We start from the raw sequence: 15,588 nt of genomic DNA on the forward strand, positions 1-15,588 counted from the left end.
AATGAGTGAAGTCATCTGATTTTTTTTTCTGCCTGGCTTATTTCACTTAACATAATAGTTTCCAGGTCCATCCATGTTGTTGCAAAAGGTAAGATTTCCTTTTTCATGGCCCTATAGTATTCCATTGTATAAATGTACCACAGCTTTTTAATCCACTCAGAAGCTTTTGCACAGCTAACAACAATAAGAATAAAAAGACAAACTACACAATGGGAGAACATATTCGACAATATGTCTGATAAGGGGTAAATAACCCAAATTTATGAAGAACTTGTAAAACTCAACACCAGGAAGATAAACAATCTGATCAAAAATGGACAAAAGAAATGAATAGACACTTCTCCAAAGAGGACATACAGATGGCCAATAGGCATATGAAAAAATACTCAACATCACTAATCATTAGAGAAACGCAAATTAAAACCACAATGAGATATCACCTCACACCAGTCAGAATGGCGCTCATCAACAAAACAACACAGAATAAGTGCTGATGAGGATGTGGAGAAAAGGGAACCCTCCTGCACTGCTGGTGGGAATGCAGACTGGTGCAGCCACTGTGGAAAACAGTATGGAGATTTCTCAAAAAAGTAAAACTTGAACTTCCTTTTGACCCAGCTATCCCACTTTTAGGAATATACCTCAAGAACACCATAGCACTGTTTCAAAAGGAGAAATGCACCCTCATGTTTATGGCAGCATTGTTTACAATAGCGAAGATCTGGAAACAGCCCAAGTGTTCATCAAACAAATGTTTCTTGAATGAATGTTGACTGCAATAGCCAGGTATTCATTAAAAAACCACTTAGTGGATGTACTTTAAGTACACTGGCTTGGCATATGGAATCAGGCCAATTTGCCCCCAAACATAAAAATTTCAGTTTGATAGTAGGCAATATCACTGGTATTATTTTATAGAAATCATCGTCAACAGACACTTTTCTTTTGATGTTTTAAATCAGGATTGGTTTTGAAAAAAAAGCACAGTCAAATGGACAAAATTATTATTAGAATACTGAATTTTATTGTTTATTGTATCACAGAGAAATCAGAGAAAATTTCTTTAATAAGAAAAATGCCGCCCTAGCTGGTTGGCTCAGTGGTAGAGCGTCAGCCTGGAGTGCAGAAGTCCTGGGTTCGATTCTCGGCTAGAGCACACAGGAGAAGCGCCCATCTGCTTCTCCACCCCTCCCCCTCTCTTTCCTCTCTGTCTCTCTCTTCCCCTCCTGCAGCCAAGGTTCCATTGGAGCAAAGATGGCCCGGGCGCTGGGGATGGCTCCTTGGCCTCTGCCTCAGGCGCTAGAGTGGCTCTGGTCGCAATATGGCGACACCCAGGATGGGCAGAGCATCGCCCCCTGGGGGGCAGAGCACCGCCCCTGGTGGGCGTGCCGGGTGGATCCTGGTCGGGCGCATGCCGGAGTCTGTCTGACTGTCTCTCCCTGTTTCCAGCTTCAGAAAAATGAAAAAAAAAAAAAAAAAAAAAAAAAAAAAAAAAAAGAAAAGAAAGAAAGAAAGAAAAATGCCACAGCCATATTGACTTTTGATAACATTTTAAAACATCTTATTCCAGCAAAGATTTGAGATGAAAATTTGAAAAATCTGAGATTAACAACTTTCTTCAGAAAAAATTAGATACTTGAAATCTTGACTCCCCAGGGACTTTTAATAAAAAATGATGGCACGGTGAAGTACAATCACTTCCTAATTTTACGTAAGATCAGATTCAAAGCTTGGTGTTTAGTGCCTTAGGGTTCAATCCTTGGTTGAAGAATGGGTGTTGGTATCCAAGTAATAAATCATCGCCTTTCTTTGGTGCACACTGTCAGCCCAGGCCAAAGGAAGCAAACTCAAATGCCCCAAATGAACAAAATCTGTTTATTTAATAGGAGCAGGAAATCCAATTTGTATATAAAGTTTCTTCACTTTTTAAATGTTGGAAATAAAATTATTAAATATGTTAATTGTTTAGGTCAAAAGAAAAACAAACTTAAAAGAAATCCATGTACTGACCATAGCACAAATAAATCATACAATTTTGAACCCTTGCCGTAGGATTTATTTTATTTAATTTATTCATTTTAGAAAGGAGAGAGAGAGAGAGAGAGAGAGAAGAGAGAGAGAGGGAGAGAGAGAGAGAGAGAAGGGGGAGGAGCAGGAAGCATCAACTCTCATATATGCCTTGACCAGGCAAGCCCAGGGTTTCGAACCGACAACCTCAGCATTTCCAGGTCAACGCTTTATCCACTGTGCCACCACAGGTCAGGCTGCCATAGGATTTTGATATGTCCACTTTGAGCAGAAACATGAACTTCTTATAGCTGTCATTTAAGTAACTTGGTTTATATAGTATTAAAGTTTTATAAAGTATTAAAGTTTTATAAAAAATTAAATATATGTAAACCAAGTATATTTAAGTTTCATCTGGTGATATGCACAAATAAATATGTATTTTTTAGTCTAATGTGCTATTGTTAAAAATGAGAATTCTCAAATCCATAACTCTTTCTTACTGCTTTTTTATTGTTTAATGAATCAGTTAATAGATTTAAGGGTAGAGTTTGATGAGTTCTAAAAATTGAATACACATTTACCATCACAAACAAGACATAGTGTATTTCCAACACTCAGAAAAGTTCCCCATGATCCTTGTAGCAAGTATTTAGATTTTTTTTTTTTGTATTTTTTCTAAGTTAGAAGCAGGTAGGCAGTCAGACTCCTGCATGCACCTGGCTGGGATCCAGCTAGCATGCCCACCAGGGGGCGATGCTCTACCTACCTGGGGCGTCACTCCCTTGTAGCAGGAGTCATTCTAGCACCTGAGGCGAAGGCCATGGAGCTGTCCTCAGGGCCTGGGCCAACTTTTTTGCTCCAAAGGAACCTTGCCTGTGGGAGGGGAAGAGAGAGGTAGAAAGGAAAGAGGGGGGAAGGATGGAGAAGTGGATGGGCGCTTCTCCTGTGTGCCCTGACCAGGAATTGAACCTGGGACTTCCACATGGCGGGCTGACACTCTACTGCTGAGCCAACCGGCCGGGGCCAAGTATTCAGATTTTGTTCATTATTGTTTATTTTTGCCTGTCCTAGAATATGTGTATTGTTTTGTGTCTTGCTTCTTTCATTCAATACATTTAAAAATGTTTTCCACCTAATACTATAAGTGCATAATAAATTACCCAAAACTTAATTGGCAATAACAATCATTTTGCTCATAAATTTTGTATGTCAGGAATTCAAAAGGGCACAATGGCAATGTCTTGTCTTTGCTTTGTGAGCCCCATAGCCTCAGTTAAAAGACACTACAAAAGGGACCTGAAATCATTTGGAAGCTCATTTGCTCACATGTATTGTGGTTGAGACACACTATCACCTGGGGACCTCAGTTCCTCTCCACATGGTTTTCTCTATGCTGTCTCTTTAAGTGGATTAGTTTGGACTTTTTAACATCATCTGCGTTCCAGAAACTTTTTATTTTTCATGTTTAAAGGTGTCATGAGCTTTGGGAAAAAGAAAACAGAGGTAAGTGACATTCTTATCACATCATATTAACAGTACATACTGTCGACGTATCATTGATGATGCTAATCTAGAGCAGCTGGTTTAACTACATTTTAGATAACTTAATTCATCACTAAAAGGTTTAACTTTAATTTTATTACAAATTATGGCATATGAGTATAGCTGTATTCTGTACAACTGAAAAAATAGAAACCTAAGTCTATAACACTTTGGGTACCTGCCCTGGGAATTGCTACCTCCCATTCTTATTTAGAGAATTAAAACTCTCATTATGGATGGAGATATTTTGAACCATCTAAAACTTAATTTTACTTTATCTACACAAAATACAAAGGTTATGTTATAGCTTATAACCATGACCACAATAAAAATAATGCAACAGGGTGGTACAAATATTTTAGAATCACCTTAAAATTTTGAAAGGGAAAGAAATAGTGGTTGCAAATGCTGCAGGAAGACAGAATAAATTGTTGGGGATAGACATATAACTGATGAGTTTGCCGAAAGCATAAATCTATAAGGTGAGAGACACTCCTAAGAGTAATTATAAAATGAATTTTTATGTAAAATAAAAACATTTCAAATACTGAAATTTAAGGAAGAAGACTGATTTATTTTCTCTGAGGGAGCTGGTTTTTCATTTGCACTCAGAATTATAAATATATAAAACTTCAAGCACAGATGGATTGCTTCCTGGATATGGGTTTTCACATGTCCTCAGTGTCTTCCTGAGGAGAAATATGCCCAGAGTGGCAGAAAGCTATAGTGGAAAGTTTTTCTTAATGGGCTGATGACTGTGGTTGAGATGAGCCTCAAAATTCAGGGAGCCTAGGGTATCATCCCAAGTCATTGTCATTTAAAATGTTCACAATTTGAAAACTAGAATTTTAAAAGTTATGTTTACAGTTCAAGAATAATAAATGCAAACAAGAAACTGTGAGAAGACTCATATTTTTAAAATAACATCTGTGTGAACTCTTACATGAGCCTTTAAAATATGGTGCAAGCTATCTTTAGTGGAAGTTACCACAGGCAACAGAATTTTCAGCAATGGTGTGGATTTCATATACTTTGTAAGAATGGCTAATATATTTTGGCAATAGGATGACCAACTGTCCCAATTTGTCTGTGACTGATGAGTTTGCTAGTCATGGATCTTTTCAGATCCATGGGAAAAGTCATAAATTGAGACACTGGTCACAGTAATTGGCACTTACCATATCATAGGTATTTAACACACCTCCCCATATTTAACACTCTCATGCAACCCCACATGCAATTTCCATGAGAATTACAACCCACACAGTTTGAATCGAATACCTGCATTCTTTCTCATGATTGTACGTGATTTGCAGTCCCTTGAAATTTGTATTCTGAATAAATGGAAGAGTCATGATGTTCATTGTATTAGCTACTAGGACTATCACTATTCTATTTTTCTGGCAAGGGGCATCAGAGGAAGTAAAGTAGGTAGTGAGGGTAAAATACATGGGGATAGGGGTTAGTCAAAGTAATTATCTACTACTATAGATGGACTGGGTTCATTACAGGGAAGGTTCTCTGGGAAGCAGTGCCTGAGACAGATATTAGTTGATGGACAGAGAATTGGCTGGGAGAGTAAGGGGACAGGAGAAGATCCTGAGAGAGGTTGGCTGCCCTGTAGTGACAACCAAACCTCAGTGGACCTCACAGGCACTCTGAGCCTAAAATGGCCTTTAGTAATTGCCTATGATGGAGCTAGAGTCTGGAAATTCATCACCTGTGACACGAGACTAATACTTTCATGGGACTGATTTATATAGCATTGATTGGGCAGAAACTGGACAGAGACAGCCATTGAGAAGAGAAATAGATAAGGGCATTCCCAATAACTGGGGAAATGAGACCTCATTTCTACAGAGACTAATTTCCCTTAGAACCACTAAAATTTCAAAGGATATTGTTATAGTTGCTTAAGGGTCAGCAGCACGTCTAATCACAATTTCCTGATTCTGTCCCTAAATCCCAAACTCTGAGAACCCTGGTTTTGTTAATGATGTTAATTGTCAGTGTGAGAGATTTCTAACCAAAACACACAAAAAGTAAATAAGTATGCTAGCGATTCTGGCCACAATCAGCTGTCAGACTAGTTTTATGGAAACAAAGGTTTCTAAAGGTAAGTAAAATTTATAGTGTTGCTAAGGACTGTGGTATTTGGCCTCTCTCAACTTTCTTTACTATATATTCACTAGTTTGAAATATACTCTCTTCTGTGTTTTTTAACCACACATTTTATAATTAACCAGTAATGCTATGAAATGAAATAATGATCTTATATTAATGATGACAACAATTCAACACTTTATAAGATAGAATGATAGCGATGTTTGCATGCAGACAAGCATGGCCAGTTATGTGTATTTCATAATAATTTCTGGCATTTAAATTGAATTGATATATCACAGTATAATGTAGAGTCTATGAATTATGTATTTTTATAAGAGACCCTAAATGAAGGCATGGCCAAGATCATGTTTGTTCGGTATGGAGCCATTAAATAATTTCACCTTTAGCAATGTGAATATAATAAACATATATTTTTATCTCTCATTTTCCCCCCAATTCTATGAAATCAGTTCCAACCTCATCATCCTTGGTTTCCTTATCACTTATGCTTTGATTCTCTGGAAATTGAGCTCTCCTTTACATTTTTCCTTTAAATATTTAACATTTAACAAATAGGACAATGTGGCTTAAAGCTACACATTTGTCAATGAAAATTGCCATTTTTAATTTTTTCTCTTATCTAGTTTTTTTTGTCAAGAAAATTTACAAGCATGAATTGAAGAACCATGAAAGAAACCCTTTAATTACCATAGAAATCATAGGATGAAACTGGTATTTGTAGTTGAAGGCAAGCTTTGATAGGGCCATTTATCAGAAGATTTTGGACTGAACTCGAATTTAAAAAAAAAAATGTCCTGAGTATTTCTATGATAAACTTACAAAGCAATGTAGTAAATGTTTATGCTCTAGTTTTAAAATTCAAAATACTTTATTTATTTGCATAAAATGTACTGCAATAAATGTATATGTACTTAAAACATCATTTTTATAATGTTCTTTCATTCAGCTTTATGTTGAACTTTTATGATTTTGAAAACTTTATGCTTTTTTATATATTATGCTTCACTCCTGGTAGATAAGGTGTATGTACTTATAAAATTTTCTTTATTCTATATAAAAATAAGGTCAAGGTTGACATATATGTATGTATATGTATATCATCTGTATTTTGTTGTGTCAGAGTGATAGTAGAGACTGGTTGATAGTTATCTTCATGTTTTATTTTCACTTTATTATTATAGTTCTTGTGCTTTGTTTTGTATTGTTTAGGGATACAGAGAAGCAGTTAAATTTGTATTTTAAAAATATAAGATATAAAATTCTGATTTAGAACCACTTTGACAAATTGATATATTCTTAGTTAGTTTACCTAGTTGATATTTAGCGAAAAATCTAAGGTTTATATTGGTCCAAGTTGGAGAGTATTTCAAAATATTTTGCTTGCTGAGTAGGCATTATGTACTTTTGGAAAAATGTATATTTTAGTTGTACAGGTATCTTTTGAAAGGAGAACCTTTCTTTATGCTATTTCAAATAGCTACCTTGTGTACACACTGTAGTGTCTTCTTAAGACCACAGATCATTTTCATGTATATTATTTCATTTGCTATTGGGATTACTTAAAATTGAAGACTTTTGTATCATTTTCCCTATGGATATCCATAAAAGCTTCGTCTATGTTCCTTTTCTTTGAATAGAAACAAACATATTCTTCTTTTACTATAGAAGTTACTATTGAGAACTATGTTTCCTCATGACAATTAGCTCACATTTTACTGTTTGTATGATATTCTCTATTTTAATAGTACTTATCAAAACTGATTTAATAAGGACTAATTTCTCTTTGACCTTTTAAAATACCATTTAGTGGCTATTTACATTTTGAAATATTTTGTCTTATTGACTACTCATCATTCTAGGACTGATTTGTATTTTTCAGAATGTCTTCCATTCAGTGTACCTTCCTGGGAGATATATTTAATGACTCAGATATAAAATAAAAATAATCCTAATCTATAAAAAATTATTATATTGTGTATACTTTGAACCAGGTTAAAATTATAACATTAAATTTACAGAAAAAGATACATTAAGTTGTAAATATTTTTATCAAGTGTAATTTCAAAGAGTATTCTATTTAAGCACATGGATGTAGGAGGTGCTTCAGATTAATATACTTACTTTTCATTTTTCTTTTTCTGAGTTTGCAGACAGAACACCTTCCTACCTACATGACTTTATTTCCCTTATAAATCATTTTCATTTTGGCTTTGCTGCCTGTGTCCCCAATTTTTTTTTGTTTGTTTTTTGGTTAGTAATTTTATATGAACATATTCAATTTTTTTCTATTATGGCATGATTTTCTTAAATATATAGTAACTATTTATTTTAAATGCATAGGTTCTACATTTTTTAATTAAGAAAGGTTATTTTAATTATAGATATTAGCATTTGTTATTTTCCATCATTTTAGCTTTCTTCTGCTTTGAATTAAATTTCCCGTGGTTGAATTTCCTGTGGCTGTCTTCTACATGCTTTGGTTTTAGTGTCTACTAATGCTTGTGTTACTTTCAGTTTAGATTTCTTTCCCACAATCATTTTTTCTTGTTTAAGTATCTTCCACTGGATTCTAGTTCTTTTTTTTTATTGTATTTATTTTTAATGGGGTGACATCAGTAAATCAAGATACATATATTCAAAGATAATATGTCCAGGTTATCTTAAAGTTCAATTATGTTGCATACCCATCACCCAAAATCAGATTGTCCTGTCACCCTCTATCTAGTTCTCTTTGTGCCCCTCCCCCTCCCCCTTCCCGCTCCCTCTCCCCCCCTCCCCCCGTAACCACCACACTCTTGTCAATGTCTCTTGGTCTCAGTTTTATGTCCCATCTACGTATGGAAAAATGCAGTTCCTGGTTTTTTCTGATTTACTTATTTCACTCCGTATAATGTTGTCAAGATCCCACCATTTTGCTATAAATGATCCGATGTCATCATTTCTTATGGCTGAGTAGTATTCCATAGTGTATATGTGCCACATCTTCTTTATCCAGTCATCTATTGATGGGCTTTTTGGTTGTTTCCATGTCCTGGCCACTGTGAACAATGCTGCAATGAACATGGGGCTGCATGTGTCTTTACAAGTCAATGTTTCTGAGTTTTTGGGGTATATACCCAGTAGAGGGATTGCTGGGTCATAAGGTAGTTCTATTTTCAGTTTTTTGAGGAACCACCATACTTTCTTCCATAATGGTTGTACTACTTTACATTCCCACCAACAGTGGATGAGGGTTCCTTTTTCTCCACAACCTCTCCAACATTTGCTATTACCTGTCTTGTTAATAATAGCTAGTCTAACAGGTGTGAGGTGGTATCTCATTGCAGTTTTGATTTGCATTTCTCTAATAACTAAAGAAGATGAGCATCTTTTCATATATCTGTTGGCCATTTGTATTTCTTCCTGGGAGAAGTGTCTGTTCATATCCTCTTCCCATTTTTTTATTGGATTGTTTGTTTGTTTGTCGTTGAGTTTTATGAGTTCTTTGTATATTTTGGATATTAGGCCCTTATCTGAGCAGGTGTTTAAAAATATCATTTCCCAATTAGTTGGCTGTCTGTTTATCTTGTTATCAATTTCTCTTGCTGAACAAAAACTTCTTAGTCTGATGTAGTCCCATTCATTAATTTTTGCTTTCACTTCTCTTGCCTGTGGAGTCAAATTCATAAAATGCTCTTTAAAGCCCAGGTCCATGAGTTTGGTACCTATGTCTTCTTCTATGTACTTTATTGTTTCAGGTCTTATGTTTAGATCTTTGATCCATTTTGAGTTAATTTTAATACAGGGGGACAAACTGTAGTCCAGCTTCATTCTTTTGCATGTGGCTTTCCAGTTTTCCCAGCACCATTTGTTGAAGAGGCTTTCTTTTCTCCATTGAGTGTTGTTGGCCCCTTTATCAAAAATTATTTGACTATATATATGTGGTTTTATTTCTGGGCTTTCTATTCTGTTCCATTGGTCTGAGTGTCTATTTTTTTGCCAATACCATGTTGTTTTGATTGTCGTGGCCCTATAATAGAGTTTGAAGTCAGGTATTTTAATGCCCCCAGCTTCATTCCTTTTCTTTAGGATTGCTTTGGCTATTCGGGGCTTTTTATAGTTCCATATAAATCTGATTATTTTTTGCTCCATTTCTTTAAAAAATGTCATTGGAATTTTGATGGGAATTGCATTAAATTTGTATATAGCTTTGGGTAATATGGCCATCTTGATCATATTTATTCTACCTAACCAAGAACAAGGTATATTCTTCCATCTCATAATGTCTTATTCGATTTCCCTTAACAATGGTTTATAGTTTTCATTGTATAAGTCCTTTACATTCTTTGTTATGTTTATTCCTAGGTATTTTATTTTTTTTGTTGCAATCGTGAAGGGGATTATTCTTTTGAGTTCATTCTCAGATGTTTCATTGTTGGCATATAGAAAGGCTATTGACTTCTGTATGTTAATTTTGTATCCTGCGACCTTACTGTATTGGCTTATTTTTTCTAGAAGTCTTTTTGTGGATTCTTTGGGGCTTTCGATGTATAGGATCATATCATCTGCAAAAAGTGATACCTTTACTTCTTCTTTTCCGATATGGATGCCTTTTATTTCTTTGTCTTGTCTGATTGCTCTGGCTAGAACCTCTAGTACCACATTAAATAAGAGTGGAGAGAGTGGACAACCCTGTCTTGTTCCTGATTTAAGGGGGAAAGCCTTCAGTTTTGTGCCATTTAGTATGATGTTAGCTGATGGTTTATCATATATGGCCTTTATCATGTTGAGATATTTTCCTTCTATACCCATTTTGTTGAGAGTCTTAAACATAAAATTGTGTTGTATTTTATCAAAAGCCTTTTCTGCATCTATTGATAATATCATGTGGTTCTTGTTCTTTGTTGTGTTGATATGGTGTATTACGTTAACCGTTTTACGTATGTTGAACCATCCTTGAGATTCTGGGATGAATCCCACTTGATCATGATGTATTATTTTTTTAATATGTTGTTGTATTCGATTTGCTAGTATTTTGTTTAGTATTTTAGCATCTGTATTCATTAGAGATATTGGTCTGTAGTTTTCTTTTTTTGTGCCATCCTTGCCTGGTTTTGGTATAAGGGTTATGTTTGCCTCATAAAATGTGTTTGGAAGTATTGCTTCTTCTTCAATTTTTTGGAAGACTTTCTGTAGAATAGGAAACAAGTCTTCTTTGAAGGTTTGATAAAATTCACTGGTATAGCCGTCTGGGCCTGGACTTTTATTTTTGGGGAGGTTTTTAATGGTTTTTTCTATTTCTTCTCTACTAATAGGTCTGTTAAGGCTTTCTGCTTCTTCTTGACTCAGTCTAGGAAGGTTGTATTGTTCTAGGAATTTATCCATTTCTTCTAGGTTGTTGAATTTAGTGGCATAAAGTTTTTCATAGTATTCTACAATAATTCTTTGTATATCTACGATGTCCGTGGTGATTTCTCCTCTTTCATTTTGGATTTTGTTTATATGAGTTCTTTCTCTTTTTTCCTTGGTAAGTCTTGCCAAGGGTTTGTCAATTTTGTTGATTTTTTCAAAGAACCAGCTCCTTGTTCTATGAATTTTTTCTATAGTTTTTCTGTTCTCTATTTCATTTATTTCTGCTCTGATTTTTATTATCTCCTTTCTTCGGCTGGTTTTGGGTTGTCTTTGTTCTTCTTTTTCTATTTCCTTAAGGTGTGAAGTTAAGTGGTTCACTTGGGCTCTCTCTTGTTTGTTCATATATGCCTGAAGTGATATGAACTTCCCTCTTATCACTGCTTTTGCTGCATCCCATAGATTCTGATATGTCGTATTATCATTTTCATTAGTGTGTATATATCTTTTGATCTCTGCACTTATTTCTTCTTTGACCCATTCATTCTTTAAAAGTATGTTGTTTAGTTTCCACATTTTTGTGGGATTTTTTCCCTCTTTTTTGCTGTTGAATTCTAGTTTCAAGGCTTTATGATCAGAAAATATGCTTGGTACAACTTCAATTTTTCTGAATTTGCTGATGTTGTTTTTGTGGCCCAGCATATGGTCAATTCTTGAGAATGATCCATGTACACTGGAGAAAAATGTATACTCAGTCACTTTGGGATGAAATGTCCTGTAGATGTCTATCATATCCAGGTGCTCTAGTGTTTTGTTTAAGGCCACTATGTCTTTGTTAATTCTCTGTTTAAATGACCGATCTAGAGCCGTCAGCGGTGTATTGAGGTCTCCAAGTATGATTGTATTTTTGTCAGTTTTTGTTTTAAGGTCAATAAGTAGCTGTCTTATATATTTTGGTGCTCCTTGGTTTGGTGCATATATATTAAGAATTGTTATGTCTTCTTGATTCAGTGTCCCCTTAGCCATTATGAAATGGCCATTTTTGTCTCTGAGTACTTTTGCTGTCTTGTAGTCAGCATCATCAGATATGAGTATTGCTACACCTGCTTCTTTTTGGATGTTATTTGCTTGGAGTATTGTTTTCCAGCCTTTCACTTTGAATTTGTTTTTATCCTTGTTACTTAGACGAGTTTCCTGTAGGCAGCATACAGTTGGATTTTCTTTTTTGATCCATTCGGCTACTCTGGGTCTTTTTATTGGTGAGTTTAATCTGTTTACATTTAGTGTAATTATTGACACTTGTGAGTTCCTCATTGCCATTTTATAGATTGCTTTCTGTTAGTTTTGTGCCTTGTTTGATTCTTCTCTTTCGTTTTTCTGTCTTTTGTTTTTATTTGGTTGTTTTCCATACATCTTTCCTCTGTTGCTATCTTTTTTAAATCATGTGCTTCTGTGGTGGTTTTTTCAATGGTGATTACCATTAAGTAATGAAAAGGGTCCCTACCCTGTTCATTGTAGCGAACTATTTTGTGAGTACTTTTGCCCTCCATTGCCCTTTGCTACTGTTAATCTTCATCCTCTCCCCCCCTTTCTTATTGTTGTCACAGTTTAAAGTTGGTTTTGTTATGTTCTTCTTGGAGCTTTTACTTGTGGCTTTGTTGTTGTTTTTTTATTCTTTGTATCTGATTGGAGAACCCCCTTTAGTATTTCCTGGAGTGGGGGTTTTCTGGTGATAAATTCTCTCATCTTTTCTGTATCTGTGAATGTTTTTATTTCTCCTTCATATTTGAAGGTTAGCTTTGATGGGTATAGTATTCATGGCTGAAAGTTCCTCTTTTTCAAGACTTTAAATATTGGGGTCCACTCTCTTCTAGCTTGTAGAGTTTCTGTTGAGAAATCTGATGATAATCTAATGGGCCTTCCTTTATATGTTGTATTCTTCTTTTCCCTGGCTGCCTTGAGAATTTTTTCTTTGCAGTTGGTTTGTGCCAATTTTATTATGATGTGCCTTGAAGTAGGTTTGTTGGGGTTAAGAAAACTTGGAGTTCTGTTTGCTTCTAGAATTTGAGGTTTTAGTTCTTTCCAGAGGCTTGGGAAGTTCTCATCTATTATTTGTTTGAGTATGTTCTCCATTCCATTTTCTCTCTCTTCTCCCTCTGATATAACTATTATTCTTATGTTATTCTTTCTGATGGAGTCAGATAATTCCTGTAGGGCTATTTCATTTTTTTTTTAATTTTTGAATCTCTTTCTTCTTCTCTTTGTTGAGCCTCAAGTTGCTTGTCTTCTATTTCGCTGATCCTCTCTTCTATCTGGTCTGTTCTATTAGCTAAGCTTGTTACCTCATTTTTCAGCTCATGAATTGAGTTTTTCATCTCTGTTTGATTTGTTTTTATAGTTTCAGTTTCCTTGGAGATATACTCTTTGTGTTCATCTAGTTGTTTTCTGAGCTCCCTAAATTGCCTTTCTGTGTTTTCTTGTATATCTCTGAGTATTTTTAGAATTTCTATTTTAAATTCTCTGTCGTTTAACTCCAAGGTTTCCAATATCTTAAATTTTTTCTCCATAGATTTTTCCTCATCTCTCTGTGTTACCTCTCTTTCTTTTGTATCCATGATATTCGATTTTCTCTTCTTTAATGGCATCTGAGGGTGGTTTTCTTGATAGTATTAATGAGATTTTATAAGAAATAAGAGGATAAAAAAATAAAAATAAAAATAAAAAATTACGCATTTTTTTTAAAAATTAATCATTAAATAAAGAAAAATAAAATAAGATAAAAATTTGAGGAAAAAAAGGGAATAATTCCTTCCCCTCCTTTTTTCCTCTCCTCTCCTCTCCCCTCTTTTTTGAGAAAATCTTGTGATGAACTGTGAATTATATTGTACTAAATAGAACAAACAATACCTGTAGTGGAGGGCCTGAGTTGGGGAGAAGTAATATAGGGGTAAAGGAAAAAGAAAAAAAAGAAAAAAAAATTTTTATATATAGAAAAGGGGGGGAGCAGTATAGACCCACAAAAAGCAAATTAGGAAAAAATTTGGGTCAAGAATAAAATGATTTGCTTTTAGGTGTTGGATGACTCAGAGTTATGATGAGAGGAATAAGAGGGAAACAGGAAAAAGGGGTGGGAAATTAAAAAATTACTATTGTATTTAGTGGAACAAGAACTAGATAAATTGGAGAGCCAGGGATGGGAGCACTGCTAATGTGTTAAAAAGGTGAAGTAAAAACCCTCCAAAATGCCACAAACTTAAGTTTGAGTCCCAGATAAGATAATTTGTTCATTATTGAAGTTTGAATGAGAGAAGACGTAAAGGAGAGAGGAAGAGACTAATATAGAGGGAAAAGAGAGAGAGAGAGAGAGAGAGAGAGAGAGAGAGAAAAGATGGAACAACTTAAAGAAGAAAAAAGAAAAAGGAGGAGAGAGAAAGAGAGAGTTAGGGGTTTTGGATTGCAACCCTCAAAGAAAGGAGGAGGAAAGAAAAGATAATGGGAGATGTAACACTTATGGGTAGTGTAGTTCAAAGAGAGGTGAGAGTAAGACTGAGAGAGAATTAAATGACCAAATTGGAATAGAAAAAAAAATCAAGAATGAAGAAAAGAGACACAGACGAACAAATATAATACAATGGGATAGGTTATAAAATCTGCAGATTATTCTTGATTTTGAGAGGTTGTCGTCTTGCTTTTTCTTTTCTGTCTTTCTGGTCGGTGACTTTGTACCCCGGGTTCTGCCCCTGTGGCACGCTCTGGAAGAGGTTTGCAGTTGATAATTCTCTATGGTAATGTCATGTATTGGGCTTCAGTCTCGTTGGCAGTCGAGGTTCATTAGTGTTTATAGGCTCCAAGAGTGAGAGGATCTCTCACTGTGAGAGTGTTCCTGGAGCCTCTCTCCTAGTCTTTCCTTCCACAATTAGAAGCCTGATAATCCAGCTATGGGGTTGCTGCTGCCTCTGCCTGGATAGTAAGAGTCTCAAAGAGCTGGCAACTCCCCACTCTATTCCCACTAATCACAGGGCTCTGAGTAAGGCTCAGTCAGTCAGACCTGCCAGCATAATCAAGCGTGGCTTCCTCTCACTCAAAGACCTCTGGCTCTGCCCCTCTGTGGGATAACTCGAGAGCCCACTCCTGAGGCATTCGGAGGAATCTCTTGCCCACTCTCCGTGCACACCCACCAGGATGTCAGACCAGACAGGTCACACTTCGAGTGAAATCCCTACCCACACGGAAAAGATTGAGCTTTGGAATTGGCTTTCGCTCTATCCTCGTGTGGATTTCCCAAGGGGCTAGGGCTGCCTGAGATTCCGCTCCTGGCCCGCTCACAGACCTGCTCCTCTGTGGGAAAAACACGGGCGCCCACCTCTGAGGAGTTCGGAGGAATCTCCTGTCCACTCTTCCTGTGTGCACACTGACCAGATTATGAGTTTCAGGTGGGACGCCTCTCACTCCAAGAAAGCCCTCTGCCCACACGGAAAAGTTACTGGGTTGGAATTGGCTTTCTCTCCGTCCCCATGCAGCTTTCCCAGGGCGCTGGGGCTTCCTCTCCTGGCCCGCTCACAGGCCTCTGACTCTGCTCCT

Source organism: Saccopteryx bilineata, chromosome 1, assembly GCF_036850765.1.
Source record: "Saccopteryx bilineata isolate mSacBil1 chromosome 1, mSacBil1_pri_phased_curated, whole genome shotgun sequence".
Classification (NCBI taxonomy): domain Eukaryota; kingdom Metazoa; phylum Chordata; class Mammalia; order Chiroptera; family Emballonuridae; genus Saccopteryx; species Saccopteryx bilineata.